Source organism: Anas platyrhynchos, chromosome 3 (genome assembly GCF_047663525.1).
Source record: "Anas platyrhynchos isolate ZD024472 breed Pekin duck chromosome 3, IASCAAS_PekinDuck_T2T, whole genome shotgun sequence".
Lineage (NCBI taxonomy): Eukaryota > Metazoa > Chordata > Aves > Anseriformes > Anatidae > Anas > Anas platyrhynchos.
The window spans coordinates 20,747,058-20,768,643 of record NC_092589.1 but is presented as its reverse complement, the minus strand read 5'-3'; the positions used below and the strand labels follow the sequence as shown (position 1 = coordinate 20,768,643).

Below are 21,586 nucleotides of genomic sequence, written 5' to 3'. Positions count from 1 at the left end.
GGTTTGAAACTAGGTAAAATGAGTTTGTCTGTCCCTACTTAAAACTGCAGATTAGATAAGTATGAAAATATTTTCTCTGCTAAGCTATCAGCGCTTGGCTTCTCTTTTAATTATAGTCAAATAATGTAACAAAGGGCAATTTCCATAACATTCATTCTAACCATTTTTACACTTTACATTACGAAATTATGCTGAGCATTTATCAGGGCATGTACAACATCTACTGCCTTGCGCTTTACCTTGATGCTGATTCCTCTGAAAGAGCAGCAAAAGAGAGAGACCTTCTAGTGGCCTAAAGTCTTGTCTTCAGAGGGCTGCTCAGAAAATCACCTGCATGGATTACATACATGATTTGGGTATCAAACTCCTAGTGTACGGCCTTTGTTGATAAACCATCTCACAATCTGGAATCACTTGATTTCTGAGCCTGCGTTGACCCTATTGTCTCAATTTCCACTTTTCAGTCTGGCACAGTTTCAGTTGCACACACACTATTCACTTCCTATTATTCATGGTGAGTAGATAGCTGATCCTCGGAATCAGACTACTTTTCTTAGACAGGAGACTATTATGAAAAATGATAAAGAACAACAGTTTCCTATTAAAATTTCCACAGCATCTCAAGATGGCAACAAATCCCCACTGAACCTGGGTATTTTACACAGGCGTAGCAGAATTCCTAGGTCTATTGAGATATCTTGCCAGAGATCATCTTTAAATGTGAGTTCAACATCTTGTTCAGTGATGTTAGTGCAAGAGGCTGAACAAAAATTGGCTCATGTTTCACAGCCTGAGTCTTATTCCAGGCATTAGAGAACTTAACAGGGAATGCTTAGTGAGCACTCTGGTGGCATCATTTTTAGGGGACAACATTTGAAACCAAAGAAATTATAGCCTTGAAACAAATATGGAGAGTGAGGGGTCTTTTACATTATTACTTAGTGAAATGAAACAGAAAACCAAAGCATAAAATATTTATAAACTCTGCTTTGAAGACCCCTATAAAACTGCTACTGAGTTTCTTTAAAATGAATATGCAGCCCATGATTTCAAAGCATACTCTATCAGGTACTCAAGGTCTTTTAAAACAATCTATTTTCACTGTAGATATGAAAGGGAAAAATGAGCATAAGAAGTCTCACTGAAAGCTTAAGTCTTTCCATTTCAGGTTATGGGTTTGTTTTTCCTTTTTTTTATTGATCATTTACGTACTAATTCTAAAATGTCTTGCATAATGTCATACTGTTGAAAAATATTTTAAAATGTATATTTTTAAAGCTCACATTGCAAATTCGGGAGAGTTCCTGTAGTTTAACAAAAAAGAGGAAGCACTTAAAATATTGCTCAATATTAGAAATAACACTGTCTAGCAGATATATTCTCAAGAAACCGATAATGTAAAATGTTATTTGTCTTGAAGTTAAAGCTGAACCCAATGCAGTTGTCCCCTTCATTGCAGTAGGAACAGTGTCTCTCAGTCAGCCTGAGCCACAGGCAACAGACTTGCTCAAAACAGAGTGTTTTATGGCATTTCTGTTGAAAGGAATGAAAGAAACATTTAAAACAGAGACGTAATTTCCCATTACCACTTTTTCAAAGGAAAAGCAATCACTTGCAAGAAAAATCATTTTTCCACAGAAGATAGGGATTTTCTTTCCAAACGGACTCTGAATTCCTAAAATGTCATGCCCTGTCTGAAGCACCGAGCTCCCCTGATGCCAGTACAACGTCAGAGCAGCTGCAGTTCTTTGTTTAACGCAAACAAAATCCTCAGCAAACCGGGACTGTTCACTCCCCCCTTTTCGGATCTTTCTTAGGAGCTTTAAGATATTTTTCTACTGCTGATTTTGTTCATTTCCATCTGGGAGGTATCGATTTATTTTTCCTTTTTTTTCTGAAAGGAACTGGAGTGAACATGGCTGTTTATTTTTCTACTTAGATGGTGCCTTACCATGCCAAGACAACTCTGAGCACCAGCCTCATCAATTAATATCAGCACCACTCTGAGAATGGTGTTTGCTAAGAAACTGTTGCTACAGAACAAGCAAAATGAGGACAAAACATTGGGCCAAATGCGAGAAGAGGCAGAGGGGAGCCAGGATCTGTGGATCCTGGCCCAGGGAGCACAGACGGGGGAGTGCTGTCTCCCTGGCATCCTCCTGTCCTCTGCAGAAAGCCTCCCTGGGCTCCGGGCTCCATACCTGGCCAGGAGTTGCTGCGCGGGGATGCCGTTCACACAGCATATGGAGCAAGCCAGCAGAGCTGAATGCTGATTCAGCTTGGGCTGCGAGACCGCATTTCGAAAGGGAGCTGTGGTGCGGCGGGGTGCCCCTCCAGCCGACCAGGTGTGAGCAGCAGCAAACTGGGAAACAGCCCTTGAGAAATGACTGCTTGCACCAGCTGTCCTCAGATTCTATAAAAACGAGGGGAAATGGCAAGCTCACCTTCGCAGGTTACACAGCGGGTACACTGCAAGTCTTCATTGCCGCTGAACTGAAAGCACGTGGACTGAAAGCGAGCACTTCCCATGACATTTGCCACTGGGGTTTGGCTGCATCTGGTTGGAAGAGAAGAGGTTGCTGTATAACCATCTTTTCTCTGTATTAGCACACAGGTATACATGTATGCGTGACTCCATCTGTGCTTCCTCTGAGGAAATTCCTCATGTATTTTTTCTCCTTTCCATGTGGCCCCATATTCTTACAGCAGTCCCACCAGAAGTGCTACACTACTGACCTCTGGCAATTTCTTTTCTTGACCTTCACAAGTTGCAACCCAAGGTATCTTTTTCATGCCATCTGCAGCAGTGAATAGCAAAGAGAAAACTATATGCTCTGACCAGTGAGGCATAAATGCCTTTTTGGGCCATGATTGTGCGTGTCAGTGTGATGCCAATCAACTGCTTCTGGAGGAGTTTACAGACTAAGTAGCAAGGAAAAGGGGAGAAAAAAAATAAAATGGTAGTGGGAAGAGGTGAAAGAGAAGACAGAAAGCAGGATAAAATGATTTGCTTAAGATCCCACTGAAAGGTACTGAAAGACCATGAGATAGGACTAATTTCTTACCCCCAATTCAGAGCTCTGTGTATCACAGCACACAGGCTTGGCTGCTTTGCTGCTACAACACACTATCATTGCACAGTTCAAAGTTGACATTAATATTTTCTCTGCTACTTTACATGATCCCATAAAAAAGGATCTCTCTGCCTGAATGTAAAAACTATTATCAGGCATGCAGTTGACCAAACTCTGCCCAGATGTTGCAGTGTGGTTGCAAACTATATGTCAGCTGTTCTTTTTGCTGCTCACCATGCAGCCAGCCTGTTCATCTGGCCATATGGAAGATCCATGGGAAAAAAAGAAAAGCTATTTGTGCGTTGGTATTGAAAGTCGGAATAATAAAGCCTTTAAGATTTAATGGGTACTCAAGCTGGCTTACAAATAACCTGCTTTGTCTGCGTTATTTTGTCTGCGTCTTTCCTTATGAAAAACAAAGAATAGAAAAGAAAGATCAAAGATTGCAAACGCAGCTTTGTTTTGAAAGCCAAAATCCCTCACTCCCTTCAAAGAACCAGGAAGGCTTCTGTGTACAGGCTTCAGACTCGCACTGCACCTTGGCCTCTACCCGTGCACCCCATCGCTTCTCACCAGCCCCTGCTAGACGCAGGCAGTGACACCAGCGTGCTCGGACTCATGCACCCCGCTGTGCCCATGGGACAGGGCCCTGAAGCAAAGGCGAGTCCCCGTGGCTCCCTGCTTCCCCTCTTTCCTCGCAGACATGGAGCCCACCAAAGCCTGGGGCCGAGTCCTCCTCCTGCCTGAGGTCACCCCCCAGCCCAGTCACAATGCCCTCTGCACTACCAAAATAGCAGCGGATCCCGGGGGGAGCACACAAATGATGAGAAATGGATATTTCCTGTTAGGCAGGACGAGGCAGAAGTTTGTAATGTGACTCCCAGGCATCACTGAAGCCAAGGGGAGAGCCGAGGTGGCAACTTGAGATTTTTTCTCACTGCACTGCTCCAACGCAGCCCAAGAGGGCTTGCACCTTGTGTACCGGGGCTGATGTCCTGCAGGTGACAGTGCCACCAAGGCCGACAGGACCTGGAGCTGCAGCTATCCCACTGCCGGGCTGGGGTCACGGGGAAGCCACCAGGGGCTTGGACAGGCCAAATTTAAGCAATCAGGCTGGGTACCTACAGACTATAGATGCTCAGAAGCAATTCAGAGTGCCTAACTTGGGCTGTCTGAATGCTACAGCTTGGAAGCCTCTTTTTATCCCTGTTGACAGTTTGGGCAGTCAAACCTCATGGTTTAGGCACTAAATTCACAGCCTAAAGCTAAAGAGTGTAAAAACCCTTTCCTTCTTTATGGCGAACGCCTCACCATGTCTAAAGCCTGTGCTCCTAACACCAGGGACCTGCAGGTACCTCTCTCTCCTAGCTAGAGGCATGCCTGGCTGGGGAGGGGGGTCCTGCGAGAAGAAGCACCTGCCTGCGTGCAGCTTGCTTTCTGCTCCGCGTGTGAGACGGCGAGCCTGGGCACGGCTGCGCGGGCGCAACTTCAGACATTTGATAATTTGGCCCTGGCTGCTCTGTCAGCTGCTGTCACTTTCTGTTTAGCGCGGCGTTCATAAGGCAGCAGTTAATGGGGCGGGAGCATGGGGAGGAATTCTGGCAAAGACAAGTCACCAGGATATTTATTTGGCCGTCCTTATGTAAAAGAGTGCAAAAATGGAGCAGTAAAATATTGTAAAACTTAAGCTGATACTTCCACTAATTCGAAGTGGCAGTTTTTAAATAGGGTTGCTTCTGTTTGTCACTTTCAATCATAGGATGCCGATAGTGGTACTTAGAAGGACTTAATAGTCTTAAGAAAACAAATAGCCCCCCTTCCCCCAAACCAGAACAAACAGAGCCATATTGTCATGCCTTGAGATACATCAAGTGTGCCGCGTGGGGCTGTCCGCGCGCTTCCTCCCTGGCCGACGCAAGCGAAAGTGACAACTTGTCACCTCTCTCGTCCTGTTCACTTTGCGTCCTGCTTGGTGCCTTGCACTCTCTTGCCTTTTGCTGTCTGCTCTCCCTGCCGCTTCCACTCCCAGGCTTCAAAAGAAAAGGACACTCCTGTGTTGGCATCTTTTAACTGCATTTTATTTCTGCATGCCTGTTTCCTGAATTAAAAGTAACTCCTATTCCCCCCTTAATTGTCTCAGTTGTACCTCACCTGATGCAAGGCTCAGGCATGTCTGGTTCAAGGAGTCTTTTGCAGACAGGGAAGAGCAGAGCAGGAACAAGCAGCAGACCTGCTGAGAAGTGGGAGGTTCCTGTACCACCTTCTCTCTCCCAGCAGCAGGATGAGTTTGTGCCATTTACAGTCATTATTTGCAATATCGAGCTCTGCAAAGCCACCCCAGTTGAGAGCCAGGGCCTTGGCTTTGTGCACAGTTCACACTAAAGGGGTCAGTGACATGCTGCCTCCTCAGGTTTGTGTTACCTAGAGACCACTGAGGAACACTAGCCTCAATACCAGAAAGCACACTTCATTTTCCAGGGACCCACTTCTTGATCTTCACTACATACCCTGCTGCCCTACCTCTGGCTGTTCCAAGCTGTGAGTCCAGTGCCTTCCCCCAGCAGCAAGTGGGAATGATAAATGAAAGAACAAATAAAGTTTGTTTTCTTTATGCTGGGCAGATTTCAGTGATGGAAGTGAGCCTCCACCTGCCTGGAAAGATGTGCATAGGTAATACCTGGGTGCATCGTCCTGAAAGTCCTTTGTCAGTCCCTCCATGACTTGTTCAGAGTCACCGTGTGAATGATTTTGCCCAGGAAAGGCAGCAAACACCAGCAGGACCACCGGCAGGCAGGAGGGGTGGCAGTCACCACAGCACAGGGCAGAGGGTACAGGGAGGGTCCCCTTTGCACCACCAAGGGGCTGTCCCAGTGCAGGGACCACACTGGTGGGGCTGGGGAGGGACCACGCAGCCAGGCAATAAAGAGAGAGGACATGTGGGTCACTGCAAATCTCCCTTGCATCAAACCTTTATGCCTAACAATTAAAGAAAAAAGAAAAAGAAGAGGGAAAAAAAAAAAAAAAAAAAGTGTTTTCAACAAAAGTTTCATTTAAAGCAGAGGAGAGACAGGCAGATTTCTATCCCAAAGTGAAACTAGGTCTAACAGCTAAGGAGAGCGTGTGCGTGCGTGTGTGCAAATCCAGGAGGGGGAGTCAGATAAGAAAGAACGATTAACTTGGTGCGTGCAAGTAGTTAAGCTGTCGTCTTAAGCTCGCTCTGTCAGAATTATTGCTGTTTATTCATAAGACCACTGAGTAACAGATGTTCACCTGGCCAAGCAAACCTCCTGAAAGGAAGACATCCATATGTGGCAGCAATCAGAGCGAGCTCTGCTTCTTAGAAAAAAAAAAAGTTTTGTTTCCTGGTATTGGTTGAAGCTTAATAAAAGAGTGGGAGGGAGAAAATAAAAGGTAAGTGGAGGAGATGGAGTGAGAAAACAAAGGGAAAGAGTGCAAAGACACAAATAAGGGCAAAGGTGAATTTACAAAAGCTAGAAGGAGCTCAGGGACATTTCTTGAACATCAGTAAAAGCATTTGTAAGAACAACAGCTACACAAGAGACAGGATAATTAAAAGAGCATGAGCAGGAAAGAGAGAAGAATTTCTTTTCATAGTTTCTTTCTTCATGTTGTTTCAAGTTAGCAGACAACATGTGCAAGCAGTGTCCTTTCTTCTCTACTTCCGAACGCGTTTTCTTTGCTTAGCCTTTTGTTTTATTTATCTAATGGATTTAGAGCCCTGGCATCCTTTTGTGTTGAAGTTTCCTGAATCAGCCTGTCTGCTACAGCCAGGGCCAGGCACATCCTCCAAACGCAGGCCAGAGCATGGAACAAAGAAAACACCGGAGACAAGAAAGGCTCATGGGTACCTTAGAGGTAACAGGACATTCACCCTGTTTAATATCTGCGGGCCTGCTCAGGCTGGTCTGGGCATGAGCAATCTTTTTAAACGCGAAAAGCCCATTATATCATGGCATTGCGTAATCATCTCTGGAATAAAAAAAAAAAAAACGCTTCTTCAATTACTACTTGCAGGAACCCTATTAAAACGCAATAAGCGAGAGCCTAGATTCCTTTCGAGTGTTTTTTCACCCAGCTAGGTCCCCGTGCATTCAGAGCAATGGGCGGCAGAACTATAGCACAAACCATGTCGAGCTGTTCTTGCCCCGCAGTCGGTCGGATATTCCTCCTGCTGGAGAGATCACTAATTATTAAGCCGGCATTTGCCTGAGTAAGGCCTCAAGATTTGATCCAAAGACAGCAAATGTTCTTTCTTGATTATTTCTGCAAATTAAATGAGAAGAAATTAGAAAGAGAGCATATGAAGCTTATTTGTAAGACAGATGTTAAACAGCCTAGCAGCTTCCCAGTATCCCTCTAATACTTATCCCCAATACCAAAAGATAGTCCCTTAGTCTTCGTAATGAGACAGGAATACTTAGGACTCTATTGATAGTATCCTGAACAGCCTCACAGGTCAAGGAGCACCAAATTATTTGTGCTCCTAACAATATTTCACATCTACTTCAGCTCATTTTGAAGTGGACAGCATTTTTCAAGTAATTAATTTGTTCACTGAGAAATGCAGTTTTGAGTCAACCGAAAGTATTCATTATTGCAAAGCATCTGAAAAGGAGAGAAAAAAAGAAAAAGAAAAAAAAAAAAAAAAAGAAAAGAAAATTTTTGAAAAGATTTTTTTTCACTTATTTCATTATAGTGTTTTGTAACTAAAGGGAAATGCTCTTTATCATTTAAAAAGTGATTTTGTTATAAACTCAAAAAAAAAAAATCCCATTTTGAAGTTTAAAGCAGCTTGCAACAAAATTTTCAAGAAGAATATCTCCTCTACCAGCTGCCCTATGTGTTGGGGAGGCTTAGGGCAATAACCTTTCAAAGCTTTTTTTTTTCTCCAGCTCTCCACAGCCTCAGGGCAGGACTGTGACATCCACACGGGGAGCCCAGGCTACTCTGCCCCGGCAGGGATGGGACAGGTGTTTGCCCAGCCCTTTCCCCACCTCCAGCCCTACTTCACTGCTCAGAGCAGCCCCTGCAGTGCATGAGCCACAGCCATCGTTAGCGCACACGTTAATGAGCGTATATTGCCCAGCCAGCAGCAACAGTCGTAACAGATTTCAAGATATGGCATACCAGAATCGTAAAGCAGCTATTTGTTAGCCCTGGAGCCAAGTCAAAATATTACTCAGCAATGTTAGGAATAGCAACTGGTATCTGAACAATATTAGGACACAAAAATAGATGTATTAGTTTTTGCTTAATAAATTGCATCTAGCCTTCTGAAAAGGAGCAATGTAAATAGCAAAGAGGCATTCCGTTTATTTTTTTCTCACTGCGTGCCTTCCATAGGAGCTTTTCTTCTGTTTGCAGACCCAAAGATGATTTTCCTATCAGCCAACTCTGCCCTTTCATTCTAGGACCTGAAGATCTCTCTGCCATTAAAAGCCTCAGCAGTTGTAGGGCTTCTACTGCTGGGACCTTCCTGGGAGCTGTGCTGACTCGGAGGCCCAGGAGAGCCCCGTTTGCTCTCCCACAGCTGTGCTGGGTGCTGAAAGCATCAGCAGGGATCCAGCCACACGAGACCTAACTGGTCATCCTACAATTTTGCACATACACTAATTGTCTTATAATGAGCAAAAGGGCACTATTTTTATGTATCTGCTTTGTTATATTTTAAGCAAAAACATTTTTAAATAGGAAACAGAAAGAACATATCCATGGTATTCAGCTGCTGAAAAGGAGCATAGCTCTGCTAACCTCACCAACATCCCACCAGTTTACACAAGCTCAGAAACCAGCTCAGAAACCAAGGGAACAGGCTCCACGGAGGAACACAGGAGACCTTTTTTAGGCTCCAGCTTCCGAACGCTGTATGCACAATCTTAATTGAAGTGAGTCATTCTTCCGACACGCACAGGGCTCCGGCAAGCTCCAAGCCCCGTAATGAATTTGTCCAGGCTCAGAACATTTGACACTGAATCTGTCACAGATCAGATTACTACGCTGTCCTACTTCTGAATACACAGGGACATTATCTTAGCATTCTTACGTGCCCATCTTGAAGACGATAGCCAGAGCTGTCAGCACGCAGAGGTGATGGACGACGTTTTGCTAAGAGGATGGCACTCCCCGAAGAAGAATTCCTGAGCCCCAGAGATAGGGACAACACAGATACATGTTCCTTGCAAGTGCCAGCAAAACCAGAAGCTTCAGTTTATTTCTTTTTCCGAATATTAGTTCAAATATCTTGATTTTTTTTTTAATTCTGGACAGTAACCATGCAAAAATGATGTATTCCATCTGTAGCATTATTGTAATATAATGGATAAATATTTAAATAATGAATGCTTTCTGTCATATAACTACAACTGTATTCTCTAAAGGCTAGACAGAAGCACATTTTAAACCAATTTAAAAAGAGAAGAAACCCAAAGAAAATAACCATGAAATTTTTATAGTGAAGATACACAAACATTGAGGAACTTTTGCATATCTCTGTGTTAGTATCCTTACCACAACCACTCAAACTGCTGTCTTGCATTTGCCAGTGGCCCAGCTGAAGCTTCGGTTTTCTCCAGCATGAAGAACTCGGTCTTATCGCTTCCTGTCTATTTTGAGACCTCCCTGACTTTTCTCCTTCCAGCAGAGATATTTCTCAAATCATTCTTCTTAACATCAGGTAAAATAAATCATCTGGATGAAGAAAAAGGCTATGACCACAATTTCTCCATGCTACATTTTTAAAAGCTTGGGAACAATCTTTGTAACATCCTGGTTATTTCTTCCTTACTGATTAGCACATCATTGCTTGTCATTTTCTCTGCCCCCATGCCCCATTTCCTCTTTCTTATGCTACCTAACCCCTCTTTCCCACCTTCCCCACTTAGCTTTGAAACCAGACCACATCTGCAAATTTCTTCATCAAATCCTATCAAGTAAGGAAAATGCAACCTAGCACAGATTATTGTTCCATTTCACACTCTACTCTGAATCGTGTCCATCTGCAAACGTTTTTTTTTTTTATACCCACACCACCTCTTTATCCACTGATGTACTTCATATCCAAGCCTGCCTATGGACCTAAGAAGCCACTTTTTGCATGGTGCTAGATCAAAAAGGTTTCTTGAGGATCAGATCAGTTGTAGCCAGCCTTCCTTCAGTCAGTGTCTTGTGACTTCCCCTAAAAATTCCAGAAGATTATTGCTTCCATGCACTTCAGTTCTGCAGTATCCAAAGTAATAGCAAAAGTCTCGGTCTTTTCATTCCCACTCAGACTCTGATTTATGATTTTATTGTCTTCCAGCTACTAAAATCAATCATACCCATAGACATGCAATTTTCTGAATCCTTCCTAGATACAGTTTTGAACTACCAGCTGAATCTCCTGTGATGCTGGTACTGAGGAATATGCCAAAGCATCTTTCCCTTATTGTACAACTGTGTTTCTGAAGCAAAACTTTCATGTTATCTTGCTGACTGCCATGCTTGTGACGATAACCTTGAACATATTAATGGACCATAAACCAGTATTTGTCTGACATTGTAGATAGCTTGAAACTATAGCTTTGAGAAGTGTGGACAGCCCCCATCCCCTTCAATAGTGTGTTAGTGCTGAAAAAAAATTGACAATTTAAATTCCAACATTATTAATGATTCCACTGATGATCATTTCAGCAGAAGCCTACAGCCAATGCATTTACTCCACAGTCCCAAACTGCCTCCCATGCCTTCCCAGGTGCCAAAAGCTCCAACTGTCCCCTACCCAATTGCCAAAGTCTTCAGCTTCCCCATGGCAACTCCTACAATGCAGTTCTGCATTCTCGCTACAACATTGAACTGAGTAGGGAGTGAACGTCAGGAAAATAGCATCAATTAAATTGATTTCAATATCAAAATAAATAATACCAATTGTTTTATTCATTTAGGTACTTAATTGAGTAAACTTTTATATAAATTTAATTTAAACAAATCTGCTATTGAACTGCAGGCTGCTTCACCAGAAGGCTGCAGGACTAAGGACCCTGCCAAACAATTGAAGTCCAGTTTGTTAGAGTCCATACTTCTCAGAACAGAACTACTGCTTTAAGAAGTTAAATTCCATCATAATATGTTGATTTTTTTTTTCCTGGTCTATGAACACTTGATGTAGTCCACAGCAAGCTGACAAACAGTATGGCACCAAAACTATCCCATGTATTCCACAGAGTCATTCCGATTCACACCACCTAGAAATCAGTAGTATGTCTTTAGCCATGTACTCTCATACAAACAGACCCTTAAGTGTGTTATCCTACCTTTCTTGACTTTTCCTACAGAAACCAGACTGAGTCCCATCTGAACAAGTCATTTTGCAAGTCTTCAGATATTTTAATTTCTTAATAACCTGTTCTGGCATGATCCTGATTTCCTTCAGTGTTTCTTTCTCCTCCCCAGGGAAATTTATGCTTGCTTCTGACACCTGTGCCTGCCACCACTATCTTCTTTTCAGAGCACGAGAGCAAGAAATGCATTGAATATTTTAAGCAATATCTACCTTTCCTTTCAATAATTTTTCTCTGCCATGTCTTAAAGGCCCTTCTGTCTTCCACAGACCTCTTTTTCCTTGTGTACTTGAAAAAAGTCATTATTTTCTCTCAGCCTCCTGCACAATCTTTTTTTCATTCTCGACCTTTGCTTTTCTTATCATTTTAATACTTTCTGAACTTCACTTTGTAATCTTTCTGGTCTTCCCCTGTACTTGATGTTTAATACCTCACATATGCCTCTTTCTTACCCTTGATTACTTTGAGGGGGGGCTTGTTCATCACAGTGTGAATGTATTTCTTTCAAGCCTGCATATCAGATGGCCCTTGGGCATATATTAATTTCAGTTCTGCACATTTTCAGTTTCTCATCAATGGTCTTGTCCTCTCCATTACTTTTCAGTCAGCCCCTCCCACAGACTCCCAAAACCCACTCTGAAAGTTTTGAAAACTTGCACAAAACCAGCAGTGTGCTTTTCAAAGGGAACTGGTTGCAAGCCCAAAAGGAAAACATGATGATGATCCACACTGCTGTGACCAAGCTATCCTGGATGTGCTGAGCTCTCAGCCAATTTCATGCCTTTTCCAGGCTCTGATCAACAGAGATCAAACTGGAAGCAGAAACACCTCGTGGGCTGAGGGCCCTTCTGCCACGGGAGGGCCGTGAGTCTGCAGCACATCTCTGCGCTGCTCTTCCTGATGCCACTGTACTCCCTTTGCATCTGAGGAGGTGGACGAGCAGGCGATATGAAACCAACCACATCAAGAGCCAGATGGACAGCTCGGTGCCTTGTTTGCACCAGCAAAGTGGAGCAAAAGCAAGTTTGCTGAGCCAGGGTGACCTTCTACCTGTCCTGAGGTAATTTAGATCACCCTGTCTTAGAGCTGCAATGGGAAGTCATTTAAAGGACTTTTACAGATGTCTTTGGGTCTGCATGATTTTTAGCAGTGCTTTGCAGACATCCAGGGCAGAAAATGAAACAGGCCTGATTATGAATCTACCTTTTTATCTCCACTCACTCCCATTGAAAGCAGATGTTTTGGCTGGGAACTGCTGCAAGAGGCAGCAGATGCGAACTTCCCCACACAACCCAGGGTGCCTCAGTAGGCCATGCTCCTCTCATCGCCCCCAGCCTCCATGTACAAAATCCAGCACTCAGGGGTGCTCATTCACTCAGAGGTGAATATCCACAGCCTCCTGATGAGGGCCTGTAGTGAAAAAGTGCCACCCATTTCCTGAAGTTCCTTTGCATGAGATCAGTGGACTCGCTACCACAAAAGAGATTTAATTTTTATTAAGTATTTTCCAATATAATAGACACTGTTTTTCTTTTTAGATACACAGCCCTGGCTGTCACAACCCCTCTGAGGCCTAAGACATCTTTCACCACCACCATCCCATCACCAGGCCCTGCCTGGAGACCAACTCTGGCCTGAGAGGAGAGGGTGAGCCACTCACCTACTACACTCCCCAGCAAGGAAATGCTCATGAACAAGGAACAAGGGAGCATAGCTTCTGCCACACATTCCAGTCAGCAGTCAGCACTGCGATGTGCCACATACTAATCGGTTTTCCATCTGAAAGGGCTGAAATATCTTGCTTTCTTACCCAAAGAGGGGACAGAAGAGAAAGTCACAGTCTGTTACAGGCACTCTGCTGAGTCAGAATTAACGTTGAGGGCCCATTCTCATTAGCACCTATTCATATAATACAGACACAAAATAAACCCGTAATGAGAATGTTATATGCTTTATAGCTGGACACAGAGCACAGGGAGTATCAATATCCTAGCTCTTGTAAACACATGTTAAGGCTGTCATCCCGTACAGATATACAGACCTGATTTACTGGGAGTTCAGTAAAATGGCTCAGAGCAAATAAAGTTCATCCCACACAAACATCTTTGCAAGACCAGTAACTTATTATATATATTTTTTTTTTTACTCCACAGACATTTTTACTTCATTTCTTATGGAAGATGGCACAGTAAAACCTGAATTTTCAGCTTCAGCATAACGCCTATCTCCTTCCTTCTTATTATCCTTTTCTTTAATATCCCTCAGAAAATTCCACATGAGAATATTATACAGAAATATTTTTTTATTCCAAAATCAAATTCTCAGCCTTTAAAGAAATTCTGAATCTTTGAATTCTGAGACATAAATCTGCCCCTTGTGGTCAATGTCTTGAAACATTCTCATACATACAGAAATAGATACAGCTAATAATATAAAATGACAACATTTCATGCAAGCTTTCATTAAGATTCATAGTGTAGTATATTACCAAGTAAATCAGATTTTTCATAAGGGATAATTTTCTGAAAGCCATCTACCATTTTTTCCTAGAATTTCCATCACACCGCAGCTATTCCAAATGATTTTATATATTACTTTATAGTAGCTCTTTCCTGGGAACTTCAGCCACAGATTAAGGCCATTCGTACATAAATGCAAGAAAGAACACAGTCCTCACCCCAAAGGGCTCACTCTCGATTCAGCTGGGTGTGGAACATGTAATTCAGCAATGAGTAGGTTGAGTGATGAGATAGATAAAACGTAAACAAGAGTCTGGCATAGAACTAGAATCCTACTATCAGCTTAAGAAGTGTACTGAAAAATACATAATCTTCAGCTGGTGTCCTGGGAACAAAGTAAGAGCCAAGTGGCAGGAGGTTGTTGAGAGAGGTGCAATATGGGTCACATTTGACTTGAGCATGGTTAGCAAAGCTGGGCTGTGTCACATCTGCACACCCCTAACAACAGAAGCAGAAGATGACAGTGGAACTTCCTCCAGACCTTATGGCATGCAGAAATTCACCATTTTTCCTAGCTGTTCTTTTTTGTCTCTAACAAAGTTCCGATTGAGCCCTAAGGGCACTAACAAAGGAAAAAATGCTTCACAGCATTTTCCCCTAGCTACTGCTTTGGGGTATGTGTAAGATGAGATCAAGTCAGTGCTACACAAGGAGCATTCCTAATTCACTGTGTGGTCTGTGGGCAGACTCAGATTTGACAATTTATTGAATTTTGAACAGAAGCACTGTGAAGTGAATGTAGGAGGCACGCTCATCATATCAGCTGGGCATTTGCCATACGGTCTTCTCGTAGGCTGGGAGAAAAGTGGGAAGATTCAGTTGTCTGCCTTTGGCTTCCTCCACCTTGAAAACGGAGTAGCTTGGTGTCTTCTTGTGGTGAGCAGCTTTCACTGCTGCTGGCTGCCCTCTTTCTGCTGTGCCCCAGGGGTAGAGGAGGCAGCAGTGCAAAGTACTAGCATCACCACCCCGGCCCTTAAACACACACTCCTGGGACTGTGTTGTGGTAGAACATCACCTTTAACTGGTCAATGTAAGCAATACGACAACGTGCTGACGTGAGGAGCCATTGCTGGACTGTAAGCAACTTACAATCTTAAACCTTAGATCTTTAGGACAGTGTTCATATTTGCTGTTGCAGATGATGGTAAGGCATCTCTCTCCCATAATAAAAAAGTATTTAATGTAACTAATACAACGTACATCAGAAAGGCACAGACACAGTCTAGGCACAGAAACTTTTTCAGGAGAATCTGCAAGCAAAGGGCATCCCTGTTTTGCTCAGATCTGGTTTATCCAGACATTACAACTGCGTTAGCCTTCTTATCACCATTTTCAGAACAGGGGAACAGACGTACACAGTAGTTTCCAAATTCATCAAGGAAAATTGTGAGGTAGCAGGAACTGGACCATGAAAACAGTATCATGTTCTCGATGTTCTGTTGTTGGCATCTGTGGTTTTACAATCACAGTTTCCTTTATGCTTATTTATTTTTCCCCACTCCTTGTCAAATTGTTCTCCTTTTGCAAAAGACCTGGCTAACCGGTGGATTCATAGATTTTAAGGCCATAAGAAACTACTGAGAGCCACTAATATGTCTTTTGAGAAAACAGAGCATTTCAGTCAGCAGTTCCAGCAGCAAGTCCATGGCTGCAGCAAGAGCACAACTCTGAAAATGAAAATCACCTTTTCTTTGGGAGTGTTCTCATCATGATTTTTCTCTTTTAATTGTTTAAATATATACATACATACATATATATATATATATATATAAAAGAGAGAGAGAAAAAAAAGAAAAGAAAAAAAGGTAGCCCACTTCTATTCTAAGTGGCCATTAAAAAGAAACAGTGAACCTGAGTAACCCAAACTGATTTTAAATTCATAACCTAAGTAGAAGAAATGACATGAAGATTTGATTCCCCAGCTCACACTGCTTACATTAAAGATGTCTCTTTAACTTCATGGTCAGATCTAGAAATCTAACAGTATTTGAGAACGGTTACATGTAATACTAGCTAGTGCTCCACTTTTATTAAAGAATTTTAGGAGCAGACAAATGACAGACAACTCCAAAATGAAATTGGATATTGACATACAGTGAAATTTCTATATTGGATTTCCTTAGAGAATCAGTTTCTGACCTGCTGTTAGGAATGCAATAGCTTTACAGATGTCTGCACCTAAAATCCTGCATGATTATTGCTCCTGTCTTGTTATTAAACAAGTCATTAAATCCATGGTGCTTTAGAAACAACAAAAATTAGTGTTTCAACATCTACTACTCAGCTCCTGAAAAGGGTCGTGGTGTTCATTGCACATGGGGGGCTACAGTAATAATTGCACCAGGTAAACATGGAGTGAGTACAAGCATAAAAGACTCAGAAACAGTATTCCCACTGATACAAAAGAAAAGTATGAGTCTCTTTCAGAAATGAAGTGAAATTACATCATTGCAGACTGTGACACATTAGGCGAAAACCTTTTACCTTGCAACAACTAAATGAAAGTTAGTTCTCTGTAAGCAGGGCTGGCTATTGCAGCATTAATTTAGATTAATTAGCCACACACAGATATTACTTAGCATGCTGGTGATTCTTTCCCTCACTCAGGTGTACCTACAGAGAGCTGTACAGACCACATCTAATCAGTTGTGCTGAATAAGGATAAACTTCTGAATCAAAGCCAACACATAGTTTAATTCTCACATTTGTAGCTATCACTAAAATGCCTGTGTCCTATGACTGTCTTGCAGCTGCCCATGAGAAACATTTGTCCATTACTGGAAAGTAAGCTAAAAGATACAGGGAAAGCTCATCAAAGAGTCAAAGCATGTTGCATCTGCAGTTAAAACATTTTAAAGGATCATAGTTATTAGAAATTCAAGTTTTTCAAGTATTAAAAATAAATCTTTAATTCCCCTGCAGATTCCTAGTATCCAGAGTATTTTATAGAAACATCTGGATAAAGGAATAAAGGCAAATCCATTGTGTTTCTAGACATTCCTGGAGCACTGATGTTCTTGAGATTATGCTATTGGATTACTGGTATAAAAATAATAAATATTTTCAGTACTTAAAGCTGTAATGCTTTATGTTGGATTTGGATTTTGGTCTCATTTTAGTAAAAGGTGGATGGAGATTCAGACTCTCTTCCTTAGCCAGAAGGATGTAGAGAGTTTATTGCTTAGTGACCTATATTTTTCTCCTCTACGATATTTGAAAAGTTATTTAGCAACTTCTCTGCCCTTCAGTCAACCTTTTAAAATAGCTGTCAAGACAAAAAATGGTTAAGCCTTCGTTCCTCGTTCCTATGACATATGAAATGAGGGTTTGTTAATCTATGCTAAGAACACTGTAAAATATCCTGATCTGCACAAGACGCATTAATTTGTGTTTATTGGTTTAAATGGAGGGCAGTAATGCATCAAAAAACTGGGTCTCACATGCAAGGGGTGAGAGTGGCACTGAAGTGAGATCTTTGGATATGTTTTCACAAGGTTTTGCAATATTACAAATATATTTTCTACAGGTCACTAAGCTAACCGGGAACTTAATGATATAACTGGCTCGGGCTCCTGTTTGTTAACACAAAATGTATACAACCCTTGCCAGAGGTCCAAGGATTAAACAGTTATAAACTTCAGGCTGTGCCCAGAATGTTGCTCCACCATAAACATATGGCACGGTTAAGCACCCGCCCCAAGCCTGTCCCTGCCTGGCTTTTTGGAGAGGAGAGCACAAGGTGCAGCAGTACAGAGCGGGCTTTCAAAGCCCCATTTGTGCAAGGTCTTCACCCTTACTGCTTACCATTTCTCTAGGGAGCTGCAGCATGTCGTGGAAAGTACTGGTAACCAAAGACAGCAATGCAACAGCTAAGCCCGGTGGCTCCAGCCCAGTCCTTTCACTTTATCCCCTTTACTGTTCCCTCTCCTGTTGTTGTTGCCTTTTTTTTTTTTTTTTTAAACATGCAAGTTGCCATGAAAAATTTGTTAATGAAATATTTGCTTAGAAGTCTGCTCTGGGCTAGGCTGATAACCTATCTGTGTTTGAGTTTGGCTTCCCATATTCTAAATACTCATCTTCTCTCTGTTTAGCTTATTGATTGGTTTGGCAGGAAAAGCAGCCTTGTCATCAGTGACCAAGGTCAAACCAAACAAAAAGGGACAGGAGGAAAAAAAAAAAAAAAAAGAAAAGAAGTTGGACGGATGAACTCAGCGAGACAGGAGTGGAATATGCAACCTCCCTCACCTCTCCTTTAGGGGACGGACAGTGGTCTGCCCAGGGGCTTGCTGGCTTTTGCAAGGTCATAAGGAATCGCTAGCATCATCACATCCCACATTTGTAAATCACCTTCCTTTCAGGAGCACGTGGAGGCAGGAGTCAGGCAGAAACAACAGAAGTAAAACGTGGACAAGGCCGCACTGAGGCTGGGGCCAAATGCCCACAGGAATATGTCCTGGGAGCTCCAGTGCGGAGCGGATGGGGCGCTGAGTCGAATATCTCGAACATCTAAGGTTAGAAGCTTAAAGCCAATGTCTACATATGCAAACAAGAGTCACCTGTCCCCAGAGGTGTCTGAAGCCTTGTTTCAGAGAGTAGAGCAGCTGCACAGAAAAACAGGATTCTGTTTTTTTCCCCCCTTGAACGTGACTTAGGTATGAGTTTGTACAGATCTAATTCTTCAAACACAGTTTACAGATTTTGGCCTCAGCTTTTCAGTTCCACTCCTAACATCTGGAAAGAGCAATGTGTGGAGAACAAGTCAGGAAGTTTACAAAGGGCTAAAATAGCCCTGACATTTATAAGACATAACCATGTGCTCTTACCAAGGCAGTGGGTACCTTTCTATCATGTCAAGCTCAACCTTATCTGGGGGGAAGCTTTAATTTACCCGAGAGTTCTGGTTCAGAAAATGCATATAATGCTCATAGAGCATTCTGTCTGAAAATGCATATGAATCCATGGAAGATGTCCAGAACTGTGTAATACTCAATGAAAAACCTAAGTGTAAGGTTACTCTGCACTACCTTGCCATTTCAAACCATCCTGCAAAACATTCCTGCGTTTGTGTAATTCCGTGTGAATCGCAGTGTGCAATTTCACGGAAGATATGTGAAACTACAACAGGGGAGGCTAAGTCATGGCTAAGCAAACTGAGATTGACTGTACTGTACTGTGGTACCTTATTGTAAAGAAAAAGTACGTTCTGGTTGTCGCAATATAGCACAGCTGAAGTTTTCTGAAAAGATGCTGCAGTGGAATACACCTACTAAATAAAATGCCCGGCAATATTGTTATCTGGTACAATATGTTCACGTTAGTGGCTTTACAAATGAATAAGAGGGTGCCAGAGGCTAATAATTATGTAACATGAACTAAATGTTAAATCATGCAGTCTTTACTCAATATTTATATAGTTTTGACTTGCGGAGAGTTTAGCTTGATATATACCAGGTTAAAAGAAGTAAGAAAACGATATCTATTCCCAGGTTTCTCTTTATTCTTGTTACTTCCCTTCCCTCTAAGGAGCTTATGCAGCCATCAGTGCATTATTCACAGCATGTTGGAAATGTTATTCTGGAAACATTATTGTAGCTGAAGTGTTTCATAGATTATAGCAGGTGGCTACAGAAGTTGAGAAATTCAGCTTCACTGGCCCAGCTTAACTGATGAGACAGAAGTCCAACTTCCTACCCGCCAGCATGGTCTCACTAACAAACTGAATTAAAAGGGTCTTCATGATAGCTTAAAAATGGATGCATAAAGATGTTGCTTGTCTATAGAAGGTGGTGTCAGTTTGTTAAGGATATTCTTTTCTGCATCTCAACTCACATTTTATAAAAAGCACCACTTTTTTCAAGGAATGCAGAAAGCTGAACAATCTTTTTCCCTGCAAGATACTGGAAACAAGGCTAGCCGACGACCATCTGATTTGCATAAGCAAAGGCCAAAGGCTGTACAAGTACATAGACCTCTATTTTTAGCAAGAGCAAGTTCCTTTGGTGGGCCGGTGTTGAGCCACATTGCAGGGGATGATTTTGTGGATAGGCTGCAGGCAACACCTCTGAAAATCAGGCCCTGTTAAGATGTGTCCCTGGGAGCTCTCAAAATCCCTCGTTGTTCTTGATCCTTTTGGGCAGGAAGACCTGACCGCCCCAAAGGGCTGCAGGAGGAACCTCATGAGGCAAGTTCAAAGGCCTCTCTAAAAATCTGGGGCTATGTGTATGGTGCTGATTTCCACTGCAGGAAGATTTACTCAGGATTACCCAAAGAAGATGGAAAACTGGGTAACAAGATCAGAAGAAATGTGATGTCCCTAAATAAACCGAGGCTCTGGTGCCTGACATGTGGATTTAGCTACCCTTCGCCAAGAGTGCTTTAATTTGTATCGCTGTAATCGGGTTAAGAATTATTGTAGCCAAAGTAATTAGCAGCGAGCTACCAACCAGCTTCTTGACACAGAAAGCAAACGGTTTCTCCTCCAAGTGTCTGTCCCCCTGAGGGCTGGGAGGTAAAGAGCAGAAGGAGGGAATTAGGGGTGACCTTGCATTAATGAACAGGAACGTGCTCCTGGATCAATGGGCGAACCTGGCATAGCTCAGAGAGGAAGCGTCAACTGTGTCATCGAAGTATCTCTCATATCCACGGGGGTTTCGCAGTGGATGCTTATGCAAAAGAGGTAAACACAAATGAGGCTGGTGCGACAGAAAAAAAGAGCTACAGGAAGAGAGAAAGAATGTGTGAGGATGCAAACGAAAAATAAACAGAGAGATTGCAGTGGGATGGTTTATTTAAAGAGCCCCTACATTTGCGTTATTGGATTAAGCATTTTGACCAAAGTTTGTAGAATTTATTTTGGCCAAAAATGACTAATATGAATATTGGCCTCATGCCTGAATAAAGGAATGTAGTTTCTCTGTCTAATCAGGTTGCAACAGATAAAGGCTAAATAGAAATGAGTAATTCACCGTGACTCAATATTACATGGGCTGTATTTTAGGAGCTGAATTTCAAGTGCATTTCTGTTCTTTATTTCAGCTGTGCTATCTTGCTCTCACCCTCGCTAGGCTCTGTGTCAGCCTGACTTGGCAAACCGGGAACCGTTTTCTTCTGTGAGCCTGATGTACTTTTTAGGAGACTACATCTTCCTGGAAGCAAAATCAATTCAAGTATTCAGGAGGCCTCTAGTGGCTTATAGTTTCAGAGGAAGTTTCCTCTGAAGCCTAGCCTGTGAAGCTGGCTACAGAAAACACACATAAGGTCAGGGAAACAAAAGGGACTCCCCACTTGTTGATTAATGCCATTGACAATAAATAGCAAAGCCTGGTCTCTGACTTAAGTATCTAGGAATCTGCCCTTCCAGGCCTGAGATACATTTACACACAACGCTCGGAACGTGCAGATGAGAACAATAGGGTCTCGGGCTTGTTGGTGTTTTACATGTTTCTAAGCGTATACTGGGAAAGAATTATAACGTGATGAGCTGTCTATTTGAAACAGCTGTCAAAGGAAAGCCTATGCCAGTTTCATTTTGATCTGCAAATGTAGATGCTTTCTATTACTGACATTAGAATACGCAATAGGTTTCCAATGTGGTGCATGGGTACGTAATTCCCCATTTGCAACTCTTTACCCAGTTCTCACACCAGTCTGAGCAGAT

The 21,586-nt window shown here is 42.5% G+C and overlaps 1 long non-coding RNA gene across 1 annotated transcript in view; it reads right to left on the bottom strand.

Annotated features, from left to right (window-relative positions):
* The window catches only part of LOC106015449 (uncharacterized), a 175,726-nt gene that overhangs the window by 41,542 nt on the left and 112,598 nt on the right, over positions 1-21,586 (bottom strand). The window contains exons 3-4 of the long non-coding RNA XR_001187494.5: positions 7,221-7,358; positions 2,445-2,557 (exon numbers count right to left, since the gene is read on the bottom strand). This is a non-coding gene — a long non-coding RNA (uncharacterized lncRNA). The remainder of the gene's footprint in view (positions 1-2,444; positions 2,558-7,220; positions 7,359-21,586) is intronic.